Source organism: Stegodyphus dumicola, chromosome 1 (genome assembly GCF_044657685.1).
Source record: "Stegodyphus dumicola isolate Sdum_Otavi_A_Nest chromosome 1, ASM4465768v1".
Taxonomy (NCBI): Eukaryota; Metazoa; Arthropoda; class Arachnida; order Araneae; family Eresidae; genus Stegodyphus; species Stegodyphus dumicola.
The window spans coordinates 20,860,355-20,880,698 of record NC_140768.1 but is presented as its reverse complement, the minus strand read 5'-3'; the positions used below and the strand labels follow the sequence as shown (position 1 = coordinate 20,880,698).

Sequence of the window (20,344 nt, the reverse complement as noted above, 5' to 3'; positions counted from 1 at the left end):
GATTATGTTCTAAAGTTATTTGAATTAAGAGCTATTTTTCCTAATAACTTTTATTAGGCAGATAGCCCTAGTGTGCTTTGCCATAATTAAATAAACCAAACCAAACCTAATAACTTTGAACAAACAAACACTTGCGAAGCAGTTCCATTTGCGAGAGAAAACAAGGGAAAGGGGGAAAAATCACTTTATTTTCATTTACTGCGTGATGATGCCACTTAATTTAACTGAAAGTCCTTCTACTTGATACTTGAACTGAATTTTTTTAAACGTTGCTCCGAAAATTGATTTACGTAGAAGTACTGTTTTTGTATTTTGCAAATCTGTATTTTGTTTTTCTATAGCAAAAGATAAACATAAAAAGAAAGCTTTTACTTTCCATTTTTCAAACAGTAATGGAAAACATTACATAAGCTCTATTAAGTTTACTATGGCTGTTCACTTACCAGCACCTCAGTATCTGAACCGTGTATCTTAAGATACTGCGAAATTTCCCCAGAGGTTCATTGAAATTGCAAGAATCTTCTTCAGGGAGTACGGTAAGATGTCGCTTAAATAATATTAATTCTACCCAAGGTTACTTTACTACAAGGTTTGCTCTTCCCGACCAGAAATCTTTGAGCGTGTAACGTCATTGACGCGTAATCTGCTCACTTGGGGAATTAAATGTAATTGTATCTTCGTTTCTCTCACTTCTGTAAGTTAAGTGACTCGAGCGTTGGAAAGAACACAACCTCGTATATTTAATAACCTTGATTCTACCTACCTGTACGTGCAGGAAGATGAAATCTCATTTTAATTCCAAGTCAGCTTTTCTACCGGAAATTCGTTGTGTTGAACTTAAAACGAATAAAATGGAAGCAGAAAGAAATTTCAAGAAAAATTAAGTTGAAACTAATCACTTTTCCCCGTCTCCCAAGAAAGTTGCTAAAAAGCATTTTAGATGTGATATACGGAAAGGGTACTTACGTATTATCGCAACCAAGTTGGCGCTATTTGTAAGTTTGAGTAAAAAAGTATGAATAGAAAGAAAATGTACATTTATTAATTACAGATAATTTTTAATACAGTTTTTTATATTATTTTGTTTTAAAATATAAAATAGTAATTAAACCCTTCCGGTTTCGAATTTGAATAAGTTGCAGAATTATTTTTTAGGCGGAAATCTTTTGGCTATTGCTTTTAGCACTGATTGAAAACCGTATTGGCCATATCCAGGTACACGTCGACTTATTTTTACTTAAAAAAACATCCCACAATTGCACAAATATGGCATTGCACACACTCTTGACTTTATCCATGTACACTGCTATTTTCTCATAAATTACAAAAATTTGCACGAAAATGCACGAAAATTTTGTGAATCTCTACATGCTCTTTTTACAAAACTACGTATAACACGTAGGGTTGCCGTAAGTAGGGTCGCCAAATTTGACAGTTTATGCGGATTTTGGCCTGGTTGCGTTAATACGTAAGTACCACGGAAAGTTTTATAGAAACTAATGATTTTTTATTAACTTTTATTTGAACAACTGCAAAACTAATTCATTAGGTTGAAAGGTATATTTAATTTTATAACAGTTACTTTAATTTAATTTTGCTTTGCTAGCGTTCCTTGTTTCAGATCACAATTCCCTACTAGAATGAGGGCTTTGCCAACTGTTAATCTTATTTTAAGCAAATAAAGGGTAACTAACCCTTCTTGAGTTTACGTTTCTTTTGTTGGACCTAAGCGATTATTCGATTAGTAGTTCACTAGGTTCCTCGACACTTAATTTGATAGAATACAAGAGGAACTCTATAATGTTATGTACAGAATCTATTGCACATTTCCTATCTTTACAGTTTTTAAATGCTCAAAATTTCATAAACTGTTCCCAAAGGCTCTAATGAACGCATTGTTCTATTTCCTTGGCTGGTCTATTATTACAGTTTGATTTCGTTGGCTGTGTTCTGTATGAAATTCTACTCTACACATTGGACGATTTGATTTTTGAGCTGAATCCTGTCATCAATGGTTCGGAACTTAATTATGAAGGATAGCTTTGCTTGTTGGTTGCCGCTACAGTCATCAGCACTTACGGTATTAGGCTTTATAGTGATACCTTTACGTTTATTGTTGCGGTGTTGAAAGTGTGACTTCCTAATCTGGTGTGATACACACACTCCCCACACACTCGATCGTCAGCAGAAAGAAAGCCAAAAAGACTTAGACTCTATAATTGACCGAGCTATTGCGAAGAGCAATGTTGCCAGTTCCAGAATTAAAGCCCAAGGGCACTTGACATAAAGAAATCCGGACGTGGAGAAAATCTCAGATGAGAAAACGGAGATAAGGGTAAGAAGAGAAGTACCAAAAGAAGCAAGACAACCCAATCGGACAAGTTCGTAAAACGTGACGAGCGATCAGAGCTTTCAAGGAGGACCCAAGACAATGTAAATCAATGACAACAATATGAGAAGATACACTACAGCAATAGTTTCAATGACAAATTCAAATACAATTAAGCAACCTCAATCAGTAGTGCTAAATACAACACAATACAAAACAAGTATACAACACAATTTAAATACAACTATACAACGAAGCTACAGAAGAACTTCAATCAAAATTAGATGAATTGGAAGTATAAATAGCTACCAATTGAGGATCTAAGTGAAAAAGTTGTCGTCTCCTCCCATGAAGGTGTGAGCTGCAAGTGGTCTGACGCTTCTACCTTCGAAGAGAATTTCATAATTAAAGACTTGGGAGTAATTAACAAAGTCACATTTCACAGCTTTGTTGAATAATTTTTCATTAGATCTTCTAATGTAATCTGGAATCGTCTCTGTGTAAGAGTTTATTGCAGATAAGATAGTGTGAATCAGTGAGAGCGAAAAACCAGTCTGTCCAGTTTTTATGCATGCGGCGCACGTGGCAGTCCAGCGATCATGATTACAGTAGCGATGAAGATAAGCTGAACGGCATGAGAACTTTATGTTCTCACAATTGTGAGTTAAGCCATTAGTTTACTGTGATTTAACAATCTGCTTTGCATCTGTTTTTACGTCAAGGTTCAAAATTCAAGGTTGTTCTTTCGTCTACCGATACACTTCGACTCCGATACATTTTTGGCAGAGCTTCAGTCTTAGCCTATTTATATATTATTTCGAATTTTTAATTAAAACACTCTTAACTATATGCATTTTTGGAAAGCTTAGATTATTACTTACTTTTGGTTTAATTACCTTCCGTTCTTCTTGGAGCACCAGAATACACATTCTAGCTCCGCAGTTTGCAATATTCATCAATTTACGAAATTCTCGGTTTCGTAATTTTTCCCTAAGTGTTTGAGAATATCAGCCCGTTTCCCTTGAAAAGTCCTTTACGAAGGCATTTCTCCTCTCAACCAGGTTCAGTGTAGACGCGCGTACAAATTCTTCCACAGGGTCAGTACAGATCCGATTAACATCCAGACACTATATTTGTTAATATAACGGAGATGTTATTATCAAACCCGCATACAACACCTGTAACTGGACACGGGCCATTTCCCAGTTATTTTTATGAAAGGCACCTAAAACTACCAACGTCTGTGTATGTGTACATATGGACGAGCCTGATGATTATCTGACATCATACCCACTTGCATGAGACTTCCACCACGCTGTGCAACTACAAATACAACCGTCTGCTAAAGATTTATGGTCAAGCAATCCTTAATACAAAGGAAAATACGTCTAATGATGCTAAAACTCGAAGCTCTAGGCACTGAACTCTGCAGTGCAGAACACGGTTCCATCTAGCCATAGGAGACCTAACTTTTACATACGTATTAATCTCCTTATACCAGTTAATGTATAAGTTTAACGCTCAATGCATTCGAATAGGGGAACGCACTTTTTATGTTATGTATGCATTAATGTAATTTATATCTGCATGTATTATTAATGCATAATGTATAACAAAGTGTTATAAGGTATTTCTCCCGCTTTCCTAGAGTGCCTTCGTGGTGTAGTCGTTCTGCACGCTGGGCCGGTATTCCAGAGGTCCGTGGTTCTATTCCCGGCGAAGGAGGTTGCTATTTTACATCTCTCCATCTCTCCGGCTTCCAACTCCTAACAACCACGGGGGTATACAAACAATCTTCACAGGACTAGAACCCGAGTATTGTACTCAGGTTGGCTCAGACTTGGCAGGGACCGTACTGGTACTGTCGTGTCTGTTCCTTCCTCCGGCTGTGGTGGAGCTGATATGTAGATGTAAGTGGGGTTCTTCGATGGGGGTTTAGCCCTCATAGTCCCAGTGACGGGGACTGACAGAGTAAGGCAAGGCACCGATCACGAATTAACTGATGCTGAGGGAGTGGTGCCCCGAAGCAAAGGTGACATAGTGTATCTTCTTCGTATTTAGCATTTGAATTTTTACCTCGCCGAGGTTATGTATAAAGCCGGGCTGGGACTGTGGGGTCTGCGCCGCCACTGATGAGTCCCTTCCAGAGCCCTTTTCATCTAACTTTGTACGGAATCTCCAGGTCGAAGGTTCGGTCTCTGGTGCCCTGTCTCTACAGTATATAGTTATACGTTGCATAAGCACTGGTATGCTCTGCAATAGATCTGTAGAGTTTAGGAACTTTATTGTTGTATGTATTAACATATCGAGTGCACTATTAATGTATAATGTATAACGATGCATTACTACTGTCTTAATACAACATAGTAACACCACTTTTTCATGTAAAGTATCTCTATATTGTCATATATTATATAATAAGCATTGGAATTATAAGACTCCGCAATGCGTCTTCCAACATCAGCCCCTGCTTAGCAATGTTGTTTTTCTGGACAGTTGCGGGATCCGGACGATACCCGAATAGTCAGTAAAAGCCGCCCGGGTGTTTGACCCTGCTGCCACCTGTCATCTCTCAACGAGATTATTCTCGTGTGCTTTCACGTCATCAAAATAAAGCAAATTAAACCAGATCCGGTGGGAAAGATTCCGCTATCAAAATTAAGCTAATCGATAGTATCGAGTCATTGTATTTAAAAACCTACTGATCACTCTAAATTATCTTAGCTTTAAAGTAATAATTAGAATAAGTTCCATTCAGATGAAGTTCTGTTTCCAAAAGCACTTGAAAATTCATACAGCGCAAAACTGTTGAAATTGTTTCACATATTAAATTCATTGAAAGAGTAAACATTGCACAAGTTACAAGCAAAAAATTAGATTCCTGTAAATAAATGAAGTTGATTTGTAAGGAAGACAAATGATTTATACCAACGATTAATTTTAAGAGAAGACAACACAATGAACATTCGCATTATTCATCGAAATAACTACATTCAGAAAAGGAATGCTCGATGCCTAATTGCGATCTCTCTTACAAAGCATTGCTATCCTTTGATGAATGAGAGAACTTAAGATGCTGATAATTCCATTCAGGGATGTGTGGCTTCAAAACTTTAATGATAAATGTTCCTCAGGTTTCTCACTTATTCATGAGCACTGCTCTTTGCAATAATTTTACTGGTAATACTGATATTTTAAAACGTTATTTTCGCTTCGAAAGGGAATTTTCAAAAAAATAAATAAATAAATAGTCCGGTCTTTATTTTGTTAATAAATTATCTTGGATCTGTACTTCGAAATAAAAAACATTTTCGGTTTTTAGAACTACAAAAATTGTGGAGCAAAATTTATGCAACCAGTTTCGAAGAGAATCTTTCTGTTAAAAAAAAACTTTATTATTGTTACTTTTTATTTACTCTTGAAACACCGCAGACTCACAAAAATCAGAGCTGCCAAATTAAAGACAAAAAAAACCTTCGTTTCCGGATTAAAATACATCAAAAACTATTAATAATCAAAATCATCAAAGAAACACCTTTAACACAACCAAGCTGTGAATGTTCGTCTGACGTCGCTCTTCGCCTAACGTCGCTTTTCGTCTAACGTCTATTCGTCTAACGTCGTCGAAGTCTATTAGTCTAACGTCTTCGTCTATTCGTCGAAGTCTATTCGTCAAAGTCTATTCGTCTAACGTCTTCGTCTATTCGTCTAACGTCGCTCTTCGAAACTTCGTTTCCACAAGACGAACAGTTATCTCCAGAAGCGAAAAATCTTCTTTGTTCGGTGCGCACGCCTTTTCAGACTTGTCTGTTTTTGAGACATTTAGGTGTATTGGAAGGAATCTTTCCTGAACATTCACAGCTTGGTTCATCATAAAACAAAGTGGAAGCTCTAGGATTAACTTCTCACATGAATGTAGAAAAGGAGAATTCGCATTCGCTGTTTTTACAATATCTTTAGAGAAAATAATACGTATATGTTATGCTTAATTGTTTAAAAATAAATTATTTCATACATTTAAACGTTCGCTATATAAATTTTACAAATAAATTATAAGAGCCAGTTATAGATTATGACTGTTGTTTTCCCTAAAACGGAATTTGCTTTGAAGCTGCCCTTTACTCTCTCACGAGCTATCGAGCAAATCGTTGAATACTAGTAGTTCGAGTAGTGTTCAGCAATCTAGGATTTAAATCCCGGCGAAAAGGTTTGTTCTTTGGTTTCGTGATTTCTCTTGTGTAACGTGAATCCAATCCGTCTGCTGCGGGAAAACCTACACCAAGTAAAAATGACCACGCCCACAAAAGAGAATCACAAACAGAATCCTGCTCGGTCATCAACTGTCCCGGCGAAATGCCCATACAGTTTAGGAGAGGAGCAGAAGAAAAAGCAGTACTAAAAATGCCACTCTCTCCTCTACCGTATCCAGTCGGCTTTCATCTGTATAGATAATCAATACTGGGGCAGAAATAATGATTTCAAGAGTTAAATGCCTGAGTAATTTCGCATGGTGACTAGGCCAGACAACAATTTCTCTCGTAAATCAACGTGTTTAAAAGAGATTATAGGAGTAGTGAATCTAACAGGTATGGATGTCTCAACTTTAAAATTAATAAAACCACGTTTCTACACATAATTAAGTGGACTCTCTCGCCTTAAACGTTGATTACTTATCCAGTTTAAGATGAAAGCTGAGGTTTTATTATAAGACCCAAACCATATGTTTGGCGCAGTTCACTTCAGAACCTAGTTCACTTTAGAAGTGAAGCCAAGATAAGTAGGATATTTATAACAATCCAGACGCCCTCTATTTTAGGAAAAACTCAGCAGAGTGGTTATAGAGATGCCTATTACTAGTGAAGAAGCAATCTGTAGACTTAGAAGCATTGAAGGTCTCAATGCTTCTAAGTCTACAGATTGCTTCTTCACTAACTACAGATTGCTTCTTAACTAGGCCAGTTTCGGGCCAGTTTTTCATTGAAGCCATCCGTTCCTTTAGGTAGACAGTACTATAGCCTGTTACTTTAGGATAGGATCTTCAAGACCGTTTCTTTCTCCCAAAAGATGACTCATAATTATGACAACGACTACTGCAGAAAAAAGTCGAATCGTCTACTTTGTTAAACTCTAAAAATTATATTTATGGTGATGACTACACACTTTACGATCGCATATGTGAGGAAGGTCGTTATGATCTTAAAGTGTCTATTTTAGAGACACAGACTACGGTGTATTTTGCCATAACCTAAATTTATTTTCAAAGACCTTAAATTACATTATAAGGTATTTCTCCCGCTTTCCTAGCGTGTCTTCGTGGTGTAGTGGTTCTGCACGCTGGGCCGGTATTCCAGAGATCCGCGATTCGATTCCCAGCGAAGGCGTTGTTAATTTTTCATTTCTCTTGCTTCCAAAAATATCCTAATGTCTCTACAGTGGTGACCGAACGGGTGGATGAGGATTCTCCACCATCAGGATTCTATTAAATGTTCTTACATAAGAGTTAGGCACATGGAAAGTATTTAGCTCTAGTAAAGTTCTAGGATTTTTTTAATCATCTTTTTATCGCTCTCTTTATTTATTTTTTTTTACTTTTTATTTATTTATTTTTTTAAAGTTTACTATGTGCAATAATTTAATAGGTTACAACCTTCCTCCATGCAGGACCAACGATTTCACAAAAGCCCCATAAATATATGACAGTTGTGTCAGGATAAGCACCCGCATGTAGACATTTAACAAGTCCAGAAAATCCACGGCAGTTAATTTTTCAGGCAGAGTCCTCCTATCTTTACTTTATCTAACACAAGTTTCTGTCTATTCTAACAGCGATTCTTAACAGTCTTTTGATTGCTTCTTTGCTTAATTTTAAGTAGTTCCTAACAGAATACTCTTTCCCCGTACAACAACATCCAAGCTTACATGTAGACTTTACGAGGCTCTTAGCCGTCTATTCGGCTGCGTTCCCGGAGCAGGATGGAACAGAGAGTAGACGGTTTCTGCCAGGAAGATAACACACTGTGAGGCTAAGACCAGGTCAGTGGTCTTCCTTGGTGGCGCTCACTCACTCACTCACACCCAGGATTTGGCGATTGGCTCCCCTAAAAACACCAGTCGCCCTTTAAAAGGAGGAGTATATAAGGTATTTCTCCCGCTTTCCTAGCGTGCCTTCGTAGTGTAGTGGTTCTGCACGTAGGGCCGGTATTCCAGAGGTCCGCGGTTCGATTCCCGGCCAAGGCGTTGTTTTTTTTTCATTTCCGTAACTTCCAAAAATATCCTAATGTTTCTACAACCTCTGCAATCGAAATGAGAAAAGATCCATATAAACTAACTCTTTTTGGAATATCTCTGTGAGATTTGCACACAAATTTTATGGAACTTTTCGTTTTTGATTAATAAATATGACATGTTTTATACGAGGATTATTAATATATTTTTAGCTGAAATTCTTCCGAAACACAAGTTCAAAACTGTTTTCATAAAACCCTGCACCTTTTTTTTTAAGAAGTTTTATGATGGTTTCTATATGTCTAGGATTAAAATTTAGGAAAAAAGCCTGTAGCCTCCTTTTTCAAGAAACGTTGAGGAATGAAAGATTTAACTGAAAGTAAATTGGTAGCCAGAATACATAATAGCAGGTATGTACACCAAAACATGAACAACAGCGCACAGATACAACTTCACCATTATCGAAAGTGAGCAACACTTATGGAGATTCGTATGGCTAACGGTATCATGTAATCAAGTAGATATGCGTTAGTTTTATGTATAATCAACAACATTTTAAAATTGCTTTTAGAAGCTGTTCAATCAGGAACATTCCTTTCTTTGTTTGATATAGGGCTACCTTGAACGTATAAAGGCTTAACTAGGTGCAACATTGTCATCGTAGTACTTGCGTGGCATTCTGACAATGATATCATTAGTGATATGCTTTATAACAGTATATAAAAGCATTTGTTAAAGCGAGGATTATTGAAAATTGAAGGATAGCAACTTTGTTTGTTCTCATTAACAGGAGTCATAGAGTTCTGCTTTTTCTTTTTAATCCTCAAAACTCTCATTTTAATGGGTTTGTTTTGAGTCTTCTGCCTATCATACTGTATTCAGGGAACACAATGTAATAGCTCTGTATTAATTTCACTTTGTCAATTAGTAGTTATCATTCTTTGCAGATCCTCGTTTTTGGAAAGGTGCAGCGAAAAGGCAATGATTTGTTACATATCTCGTAACAGGATTGAATTGAATTATTTGGATTATGGCTTAGGATTATCTGCCTGAGATGAAGAGTGCCTTCTTAGGTGGTGTTTTGAAAAAACTGACTCGTATTCATAGAATACATAGACAAAAGCAGTAAAAACTTCTTTATAGCCAGTCCATTTTGCGAGATCTCAACGCATATCAAACTACCAGTGTTCAGCAATTTTACCGCTCTGCCGTTGTTGAGCATTTTAGTAACAGGAAAAAAATAATAATAAAACGACACTCTTTAGAAAGAAAAATATCTTTGCTAAATCGGGTTCCTAGTTTACAATCCCTTAGTACGCGTGATTATTTTAAAGACGTATATTAGATAAAACAATATGTTAGCATAAAAGATATTAAGAATAAAATGCGAATGAAATTTAACCCATATGCTCATTTTATAAGGATTTTTATCTGGCAAAAAGGTATGAAATAAAGTGATGGAATGGTTATTTTAACTACGATTAGAAGCTATTATATATATAATCAGATTTCAGACTTTAATAGTGATAAAAAAAAGAAATGTCAGTGAACTGCATGAGATGTTTAAATAACTATTATGGATACTAATTGATTTATGCTCTCTGAATTGTTCATATCAGAAAGTTCTGTGACTTTCATTGAAATACGTAATGTCTGGGGATAATCTTATTTTTGCAGGTAAGTTCAAGATAACATTTATAAGTTCGTTCTGTAACGGTAGCACACTCGGCGCGTATTCGAGAGGTCCAGGTTCGAGTCCCAGCGAGGCCATTGCTCATTTTTCATGTCTCCTGTTTTCAAAAAAACTTAAAATGACTCTACATATTAGGTAAAGTATATCATTTTGTAGTACTAATAAGTAAAATTCTTTTAAGACAATGATTACGTCTCAATTAATATCGAAATAATGAGATTAACATTTGTTTTTAAAAATTGCATATTTTTCAATACCTAGGTATATTTTTAGCTGAGAACTGTAGGTTTCATTTATTTATTAAAATTTTAATTAATACACAAATGCAACGAGTTATATAATGCATGCACGGGGAGTCTGCAAAGTTTTAGACCAAAATCACTTCAGTCACTTTCAGAGAAACTGCTAAAGGATAGCAAATGACAATGATGAGTAAAAATATTTTTTCGGTAATGTAATTATACTCGAATCTCTTTGCTTCTCCATGTTCAGAAAAGCATATTATTCATCTTTCAAAAAAAGCTAATGTTTTTTCTTATTAATATAAACAAGAAAGTTATAATTGTTTTGCCCATAGGTTAATTATAATACTAAGAGAAGAATTACGTAAATCTGCTGAATATGAGGGAATTTTCTTGTGGATTATTTTCTTCGGAATGGATCATTATATAAAAGTCATACAAATCTGATCTGATTGTAAATAGTTGTTGTAAATAAAACGTTAAGTAAAAAAACGATAAAATAATTGGTGCTTGGTTGCGGATTTAAGTTCAAAAATCAAATTTTCTCAATACAAAGTCTTTATAAATAAATTACTTAGTTTTGTAATGCTTACGCTTATTTCGTAAAACATTCACATAGAACAGTTTTTACTTGTAGTTTTGATATGTAAAAACTAAATAGAAAAGAAGAAATCCACCGTTTTTCTGACAACTTGTCTATAAACACAGTTTGACAAAACTTTGCATCGTATTCAAAAACATTTTCCCAGCTGACGTTAAACTTTTATAATTCGTCAGCTGACAATCGTGAATTTCTCAGCAAGTAAACAGGACTGTCGTTTCAAAATGCTTGCTATTCTGTATCCTAAATGGTAACATAAATAAAATATGAGCTAAAACTTGACGGAGAGAATGTTAGAGATAAAAAAGGAATAAAGTGACTCGACAATTCTGACGGCAAATAACCATCGTTTTATTCAAAAGCACTCCCAATAAATTTTTTTTTTAGAATTTGCTTGACTCATAGCAGTAGCATCTCAATCTCAAACTCCATTAGTTTCAAAGCTTGGTTTCATCGGCGTGTACGCGCTATCGGATTTACCTAGGAGCTCAAGGTCTAGGTCTAGAGATTCACATTTTAGTGGGCGTGAAAAATCATCTTGTATTTGATCTAATACCGTATAAGGTGTTTTCTCCTTCCTTTCCGCATGCCTTCGGGGAATAATTGGAAGCATACCCCGCGAGTATTTCGAGATTTCAAGGTTCGAGTCCTGGTGAGGGCTTTGCACATTTTTCACATCTCCTGCTTCAAAATAACCTAATGGCTCTACAGTGGCGCTCGAACTAAAAGGTGGTGAACAATAATTCGTTACCACCAGAATTTGGCGTTGGGTTCCCTAAGCCCTAGTCACCCTTTGAAAGGGGAAATACAGAAGGTACTTTCTACCTTCTTCCAGCATGCCTTCATGGTGTAATGGTAGCACACTCGGCGCGTAATGGAGAGATCCAGGTTGGAGCCGCGGCAAGGGCATCGCACATTTTTCACGTCTCTGGCTTCAAAAAAGGCCTAATGACTCTACAACTGTCTGTTGTTACACACAAAAAAAGTTTGCTTTGAACATATTTAAAAAGAACATTGGGATCCATACAGATCCCACCTATAGCTTCAAATCTGTTGGATCGGATCCCAGATATTTTCCAATTATATAATGCAAATATGATCAAAATATAAATCAACTTTTCTTATTTCTGGTTAGCAAACGTTTTTGCCCAAATGCTTCCTTTATGCTATGTGTCAGGAAAAGTCATAATTCTAACATACTAACATAAGCACTAAATTGAAAATAATAAGCAAAGTTAACAATTTTTATTTCAACACACTGAAAAATATACTCAAATTTACAACCTATTATACTTAATTGAATGTTATGGGCAATATCTCACGTCCAGTTACCTCACTAAATGGCTGGGTATTTCCCGCTTTGGTAAGTGAGTGGTGGTAAAGTATTATACATTTGCAGATTCTGGAAAATTATTGTAAAGTAAAAATAAAATTTGTTATTAAACTACACTACTGGCTATTAAAATTGCTAAGCCGCCGAAGTAAAGCAGCAGAATCATACTTGTTTTACAAATATATTACAATGGAAGAATTTAATGATTCAAAGTTCAAATACTTTTGAACTACAGAACATGCAGAAAACAGTATTCAGAGTATCTGACAGCAATAGGTAAGGTAAAGGTAAAGGTAAAAGTATGAGGGGCACCAGCGATGTACCAAAGGTCAACTGGTAATGCTTTCCACTACTAACTCTTTAAAAAAAAGGGGGTTGCAAGTTTTATATGAATTTACATAGACTGAAGCTTTCCAGAAGGTCTAGAGTTTGCCTATTATCGTATATCGTGCAATCCCACAGTACGCCCTGCATCCAGTATTTAATTAAAATAATGATGTAGGACATAAGTAGATTACAAAATAGTCGGAATACAATTTGAGATTCACAAGATAAATTGAACATCTGATTTGGTGCAATAAAAATAGGAGATAAACATAATTAATAAACAGATAAACCTAGTGAGATAATTATAATTAGTACTAGCAACACAATGTCAGAATGATTTGTAATAATAATGCTAAAGAGGTGGGTGTCCATGGGTTATTTCAGATATATTGGTTTATTGCAGTTTATAAAGTTCACGAGGGAAGCCATTTTATCCATAATCGCAGCATGTAAAAGTTCACTAAGCAGACACGCGGGGTTATTGCAGGTTAGTAACCAGAAACGTACTAACCTGCAATAACTCCGCGTGTCACCGACTGTATAAATCAGCTAAATCAGCTACATAATTCATTAATTTATTGTGAACATAGTTATGGAATTGGAAATTTCCTTAATTTTACATTAGAAAATTCTCCACCGAGGTATCTCTTCCCTAAGGTAAATAGTCGTAACGTACTTTACCGTAATCTAATAAAACCAAATCAAAACCGAACCTTAATTTTATCTACGGAGCGAGTAGATCCCCTTTATCAAACTAAACATGTTATTTCTAACACAGGAAGATACAACGTGCACAATCCGGGGCGCATATTCCACAAGTGCACATCTGTGTAGCCACCAAGGGAGTGGCTTCTAGGATGGACCAATGGGCATCCAGTTATATTTCTGTCATGTCACATTGTAGAGTCATTAGGTTAATTGGAAGCAGAAAAGATAAAAAATATGCAACCGCCTTCGCCGGGAATCGAACCACGGACCTCTGGAATACTGGCCCAGCGTGCTACCCTTACACCACGAAGGCACGCTAGGGAAGTAGGAGAAATACCTTATATACTCCCCTTTTTAAAGGGCGACTAAGGTTTTAGGGGACCTAGTCGCCAAATCCTGGGTGCGGAAAATCATCATCCACAACCCTTTTACTTCGAGCGCCACTTGTAGAGTCATTAGGATTTTTTTAGAGGCAGAAATGATGAAAAATATACAACCGCCTTCGCCGGGACACGAACCATGGACCTCTGGAATACCGGCCCAGCGTGCTACCGTTACACCACGAAGGCACGTTAGGGAAGTGAGAGAAATACCTTTAACATGACCTTTCGCGCACTTTAAAGATTTAAGCCACTCAATTTTGAATATATTTTACCACTCTATTTTCTGTACAAAATAATTAAAGCATCGCCGATTTTTCAAAGTTTGCATTGTGAAGTTATATCAAATATAAGCAATTGTAAAGATTTCATTATATGGTTGAAATAATTTGAAATAAATACACACACATTTCGGATACTCCGCAAAAATATCCACGTGAAATATTACTTAATAAGATGAAGAAAGAAATATGTGATAAACATCTGAGCCCAAATGCTATCTTTACATAAAACTATGCGTATGAGAAAAATATTTACACCAATTACATATGTAAATAGAAGTCAGCACATTTTATTGCAGTCTATATGAAAAAGATGTTCTATAATAATAGCCAATGCAGGCTATTATTCAAAATGAACTTGACTAATTTGCATTCGTTTACATTTAGTGTGTTAAATTTCACATTTACTAACGCTCACTCTTAAATGTACTGTCTGCACAAGAAATACTCATCAAACAGAATGAATTTATCTTATTCACAACGAATATATTCAATTTATTCACATATAACTTTTAATATTAACAATGGATATAGTCAGATCATACACGATATGAATTCGGAATCTTACTCTTTCAAAATCGAAAGAATGCAAGCACTGAAAGAAGGAAACACTAGATTCATTGCAACGCTTCCAGTCCGTTTCAGCTCAATAAAAATAAAACTATACACTTGAATTTTCTTAATCCACAGGTGTTATTAAATGCATAATATTCGAGGCTAATAGGCTAATTGTAGCTTGAGTCATTTTGTCGATGTAAAGAACGATAATATGCCGTGAACATCAATCCAAATATCAATGCGTGATAAAAATCGCGAAAGTAAAATGTCGGCGATTAATTAAACTCATTAAACAAAAGCACTATAAGATTTTCTGCTATTACGCAATACATTTATAACTGCGAAACAAATGCAAATTAAAACGTAAACAGCATACGCTCACATGCACAAAGATTTAGCATCATAAGAGCAATAGGAGCTCATTGGTCCATTTTCGAAATCCCTCCCTCAGTGGCTACCCTGACGTGCACTTGTGAAATATGCATCCGGGGCTGTTTATTTCCGAAATAAAAGGGAAGAATAAAGAATTTTCTTTGGACTTCCTGAAGCCCACTAGCTGCCGAGCGGTTCGGTCGCTTAACAATGTTCGTTCGGTCCAGGATTCGAATCATGGCGAACAGGCTGGCTCCTAGGCGTTTTCATGGTTTTCCCTGTGTCTAAGAGAATGAGGCTATTATTCAGCCAATGAGACGATTTGGATTATTTTATGATCTTAATTTTCCTACTAGTGACGAAATAAACGTTTTTACAGATGGTTCTGAAATTGATGGGGGAGTGGGTAGCGCTGTGGTAATTTATTTTCATGGAATGGAGAGACAATGTGAAAATAAAACCGAACCAATGAATTCGGTTTATTCAAGCAGAACTATACGCATTGACAGAGGCTTTAAATTGGATTAATAAAAAACTAACAGTTCGATGTTTTATAAATATTTATATTGATGTCCTAATCTGCGCTACAGGTATTCACTCAACCAGATCATAAAAATCGACTGATTAATGAAATAAAAGACTTGTTTAAAAAGGCTGAAACAAAACATACTGTTGAATTACACTGGGTAAAAGCACACAGTGGAATTGTCGGAAATGAAGGGGCGGACACTCTTGCTAAAATGGCGGCACTTGGGAATGGGATCGATAATTTTGATATCCAAGATAAAAGACCATTGCTGAAATCGAACACTAGATTTATACAGAATGGAATTTTTCCTGGGAGTCGTCTAATAAGAAAAAAGAGTTAATGAAAAATATAAAGTTAAACATGAAGATGAATATTATAAATAATGTTGATATAAATCAGGTACTGACTCATCATGGGCATTTCCCGGCTTATTTTAAGTGGTTCCATCTACAGAATAATGATAAATGCTTAATATGTGACAAGTTTGGGGACGCCAGGCACTTCGTCGATGAATGTATGCTTACCCGGAGTGCAAAAGAGAAATATAGAAAGAATTTTAAGGAAGATTTTAAAAGGAACTATTCAAATTTGAAAGATTTTGCAGAGACAATAATGAAAATTATAAATACGAACAAAGACAGATTTGGAATTCGGTACTGAGACTCAGATTTTGGACTTTTTTTGTTTTGTTTTTTATTATATTTGTTTTTTTCTGGCCAGCCCCATTTTTTGATCATACTCCCGGCTTATGCTGGCTAGGAGGATCGGGGCTGTGCTCATATAATGTAGATTCATTAGATAGCCTCCACGAAGGCATTGCTTCCCTTAGGCAAAATAACCCTTGGGTACTTGGGAAGCAATGCCATAATTAAATAAATCAAGCCAATTCTTTGGAATTTGTATTTAGAAATTCATTTTAAGTTGCAATTAACAACGTATCTTATATATAATTTTGATTTTAAACTTTAAATTGACCCTTTTTGTATTTTGCTTCATTATATTCTTAGTGTAAAAGAATGCCTCTTCTAACATGAGTAATTTTTTCTTAATTATTTTCTCTAATTTTATCTTCGAAATTCATTGTCTTTACTTTCAGTATTCAAGTGTAATTCATAATTTTCCCCCTGTCACCTATCAAATTTTTGGTAGAGATTCTTGTTGTGGTAAGAAACGACGCGTATATCTAGTTAGAATCATAAAACTTGTTTCTCGCGTTGGAGGCCTTTCATAAATGTCGACACTGCACTTTATTTTTGGGCTCAACAAGTACGCAGTTTGTGAATTCTTCGGATGAAGATAATGAGTTAAAAAGAATGGCTGATTCTGTAGGAAAAGGACTCATAATTTTATAAATGAAGATAAGTTACGTTTAGATTTCGTCATTAAGCAAACATTAACATGTACTCTCACCTTACAGATTCCATACTAGCACCTGGAAAGTTACATAAGCCTACTTATTAAAAAATAAATAAACAACAAATTCTCATATTTTGTAACATTATCGCAGACGATCAATATTTTAAATAAGATAAATTAATTTGAAGATAAGATAAATAATTAAGAATATTTAAATATAAGATAAATAAGACCAATATTTTAATAATATAAACTAATTTAAGCTATATTAAATTTAAATTATTACGCTGTAAGCTTTTGAACAGTCGAAGAGTAATACTATTCATTTCAGTATAGCTAATCAAGGGACGTTTTCTTTCCTACGTTAAAAATATAATAATAAACGCAATCATCTATTACACTTGATTAACAATAGTAATCTCCTCACGAATATTACGTTATTTCATTCTTGCGGTGCAAAGAAGGCGTGGATTTAAAAAATGATAATATTATTTTCTAAGTTGTAAATGTCTTAAATTAGGAAAAGCGAAGAGATGAATGGTGATCAATGTTTTAAGTGCGTTCAATGTTGCCATACGTTTTTTTAAACTTTCGGTATCCTATTTATATTTGGGATGTAAATTGATAAAGATATATTTAGGGAGGATAGTAGGATATACCAGAATGTCCTGAGGATGTAATAAGTAGGAGTTGAGATCCTAATAACTTCCCATACGCTGTCGATGGGACATAGATAGGATGTTCTTAGGATATAATGGGATGTGTTTAGGAGGTTAGTGGGATATTCCGGGATGTCCTGAGGATGTAGTAAGTAGGAGTTCATATCCTAATAACATCCCGTACGCTGTCGATGGGATTTTAGGATGTCCTGAGGATGTACTGGGATGTGACATTAAGCACTCGGGAGGAGGTGTTTAGGAGGTTTGCTGGATATTCCGGGATGTCCTGAGGATGTGTGCATATCCCTCGAGCAACATCCTCGGGATATCCCAAGGATGTTTTTGTGCTATGTGGGATGGAATCATCCAGATACTTTCGCCTGTAAATATTGATACTGCTTGAATTTGTAAAAAAGGTTCAAATTTTTTTATTAGTGTTATTGTTCTTCTGACGTGTTTATTTACAAAAACTATAGGAATTATTAGTACACAGAAATACTAACTCAGTATTTGAAAGCACCGGAAAATATAAAAATGTTAATTTTATTTATTCTTTCTTTTGAAGCTAACGATCGCAACGATTTGTAACGCAATTTGAAGTGGAATCCTGAGTTTTAAGACATTCGAGGCTTAGGATTTGGAAAAGAGGTAAGATGTTATATTTATATATTTAAAGAAATAATATAGAAAATGTTTACACATTTTTAGAACGATTCCGGGGCCGTTTAATTAATGTTGAAAAGAGTATTTTTTTAAGTGTTCGATTTGATAACCTTTTTTCTGGGCTACAGGTCTGCATCTTGGTTTTCATGATAGAAGGGCTTTTAGTAATGTTTCTAGGATTTCCATTTCTATTCCGTTACTTTCAAGAATCCATCAATCGTGGTGGGTTTGCCCCTAGGAAGAACTCTTTTCAAAAGACCAAAGGTATAATATTTCATAGATGAAACGTCAAGGAGCTTTGCAGGAATACATTCGAAAGTTATATATGCAATAACTGTATCAGTCTTCATTTTTTTTATGGAATGTAGTGATACTTTACGAAGTAAGACATGTAGCTTTGTTGAGATGAAGTTTCACTTTTTGAAAACACTAATATAAAGAACTAAAATAAAGAAATGCAATTTCTTTCGTAAATATCAGACGTAAAACTTTCTTTTGAGTTGAATTAACAATTTTTTGCCACTCTTCTAACTTTTAATTTCCATTGTAAGAGCATTCTGCGACAAGCATAAACCTCTTACTGAAACTTTCTTTGCATTGACGAAACCGGGACTCCAATTTTTTCCCCCTTCGCGTTTGAGAATAAGAGACCTTCCTTTGTTGCAGTAATTTAAATAAACCCATGCTTCATCAAGGGTCACAATATATTTCCATTTATGTTCTGCTAAATAGCTTTCATACAAATTTCTACAAAATGTTCTGCGTTGACCTACATGCACCGGCAAAAGAAGGTGAACATTTTGTTTTTTAGCTTCTTTTTAAGTTGTAAACCTTAGTTTATTATTTATTTATTGTTGCTACGGATATATTTAAAAACTTTGAAATTATTTTCTGCGTCAAGGGACTTTCTCTTGTTACCAACAATATAAGTTTAGAAACAGTACGTACCTTTTCGGGTTTCCGTTTGGAGTCTTCTTTCCATGCAAAAGTATTGACTGACGGTTTTTCAGTTCCCGATTAATAATGTTGCGAATTTTGCTCCTAGAAATTTTAATACCATGCATTTCACATCGTTTTTGAATTATGGAATAGAACAAAAACATATCCTTGAATCCACAGCTTGTTTACATGCAACATTTTGAATTAAGAGTAAATTTAGAAGTAGCAGACGATGTTTCTCGTTTCAAATAATAATCTGTAGCCAGAATGTTTGATTCCAAAGCATATGCTTTTTTTTTAATTCTTTATTGAAATCGTTCTGAAAATGGGCAAACACCCTCTGTTCAATCAACAGGATGTTATAAGCCTTATTATTAGGATACGATTTTATGATTTGCATTCTGTCAACCGCTTTGATGTTAGTTTTAAGATATTATAAAATGAACAAGCTTTAAGGGGATGCCTACAGGGATGTAGCTAGAAGGCGGCAAGGATGGACATTTGTCCTCAGGTGCAACATCCAGTGGGTGCCAAATTGATGTTACGAATTTTTAGAATGCTCTCTTTGCAAACAGGATGGGGGAGAGATCTTCAGTTATATGTTTAAATAATAACATAAATATTCACTTCTGTAATAAATTTATTGAAATAAGAAGCCGAATTAAACCAAAAGTGTCTCAATACTCAGGGTTAGAATGGTTCGATAAAAAATAAGAGAATTGATGTAGTATGAGATCTAGTTTTTAGATAGTTACTTTTTAGATGGGAGGGGGGACTAAAACTGGTTATTGTTATAATCCTTTTCCCCTTTATTTTATTCCACGTTAGAAATTAAAAATAGCGTTTTAGTGTTGCCACCTAAGAATTAAATAACTAACTAAAAGCTGTAGACCACAGACTCAAAATACGTAAGCAAATAAACTTTTTTATTTGGTTTCTGTATAGTAGAAATTCAAATTAAAAAATGTATTAGAAAGCTTATCAGGGTCAATGTTCCTTCTTACCTTCTTCGGGAACATACAAGGACCTGACTCGGAACAGAGAGCTTACTAAAGCTATGTTCACTGATTATGGTAAGTAGACAGGATACACACGAAGGGTATACAAAACCCTTTATTTTTCTCTATATACAATAACTTCCGTACTTCG

General features: G+C 35.2%; 1 protein-coding gene and 1 non-coding gene across 2 annotated transcripts in view; both read right to left on the bottom strand.

Annotated features, from left to right (window-relative positions):
- Window positions 1–20,344, bottom strand: part of LOC118183758 (gonadotropin-releasing hormone receptor-like) — a 63,474-nt gene that overhangs the window by 11,811 nt on the left and 31,319 nt on the right. The gene's annotated exons all lie outside the window — the stretch shown is intronic.
- Window positions 13,700–13,771, bottom strand: TRNAT-AGU (transfer RNA threonine (anticodon AGU)). Its single transcript has one exon. It is a non-coding gene; the product is annotated as a tRNA-Thr (tRNA).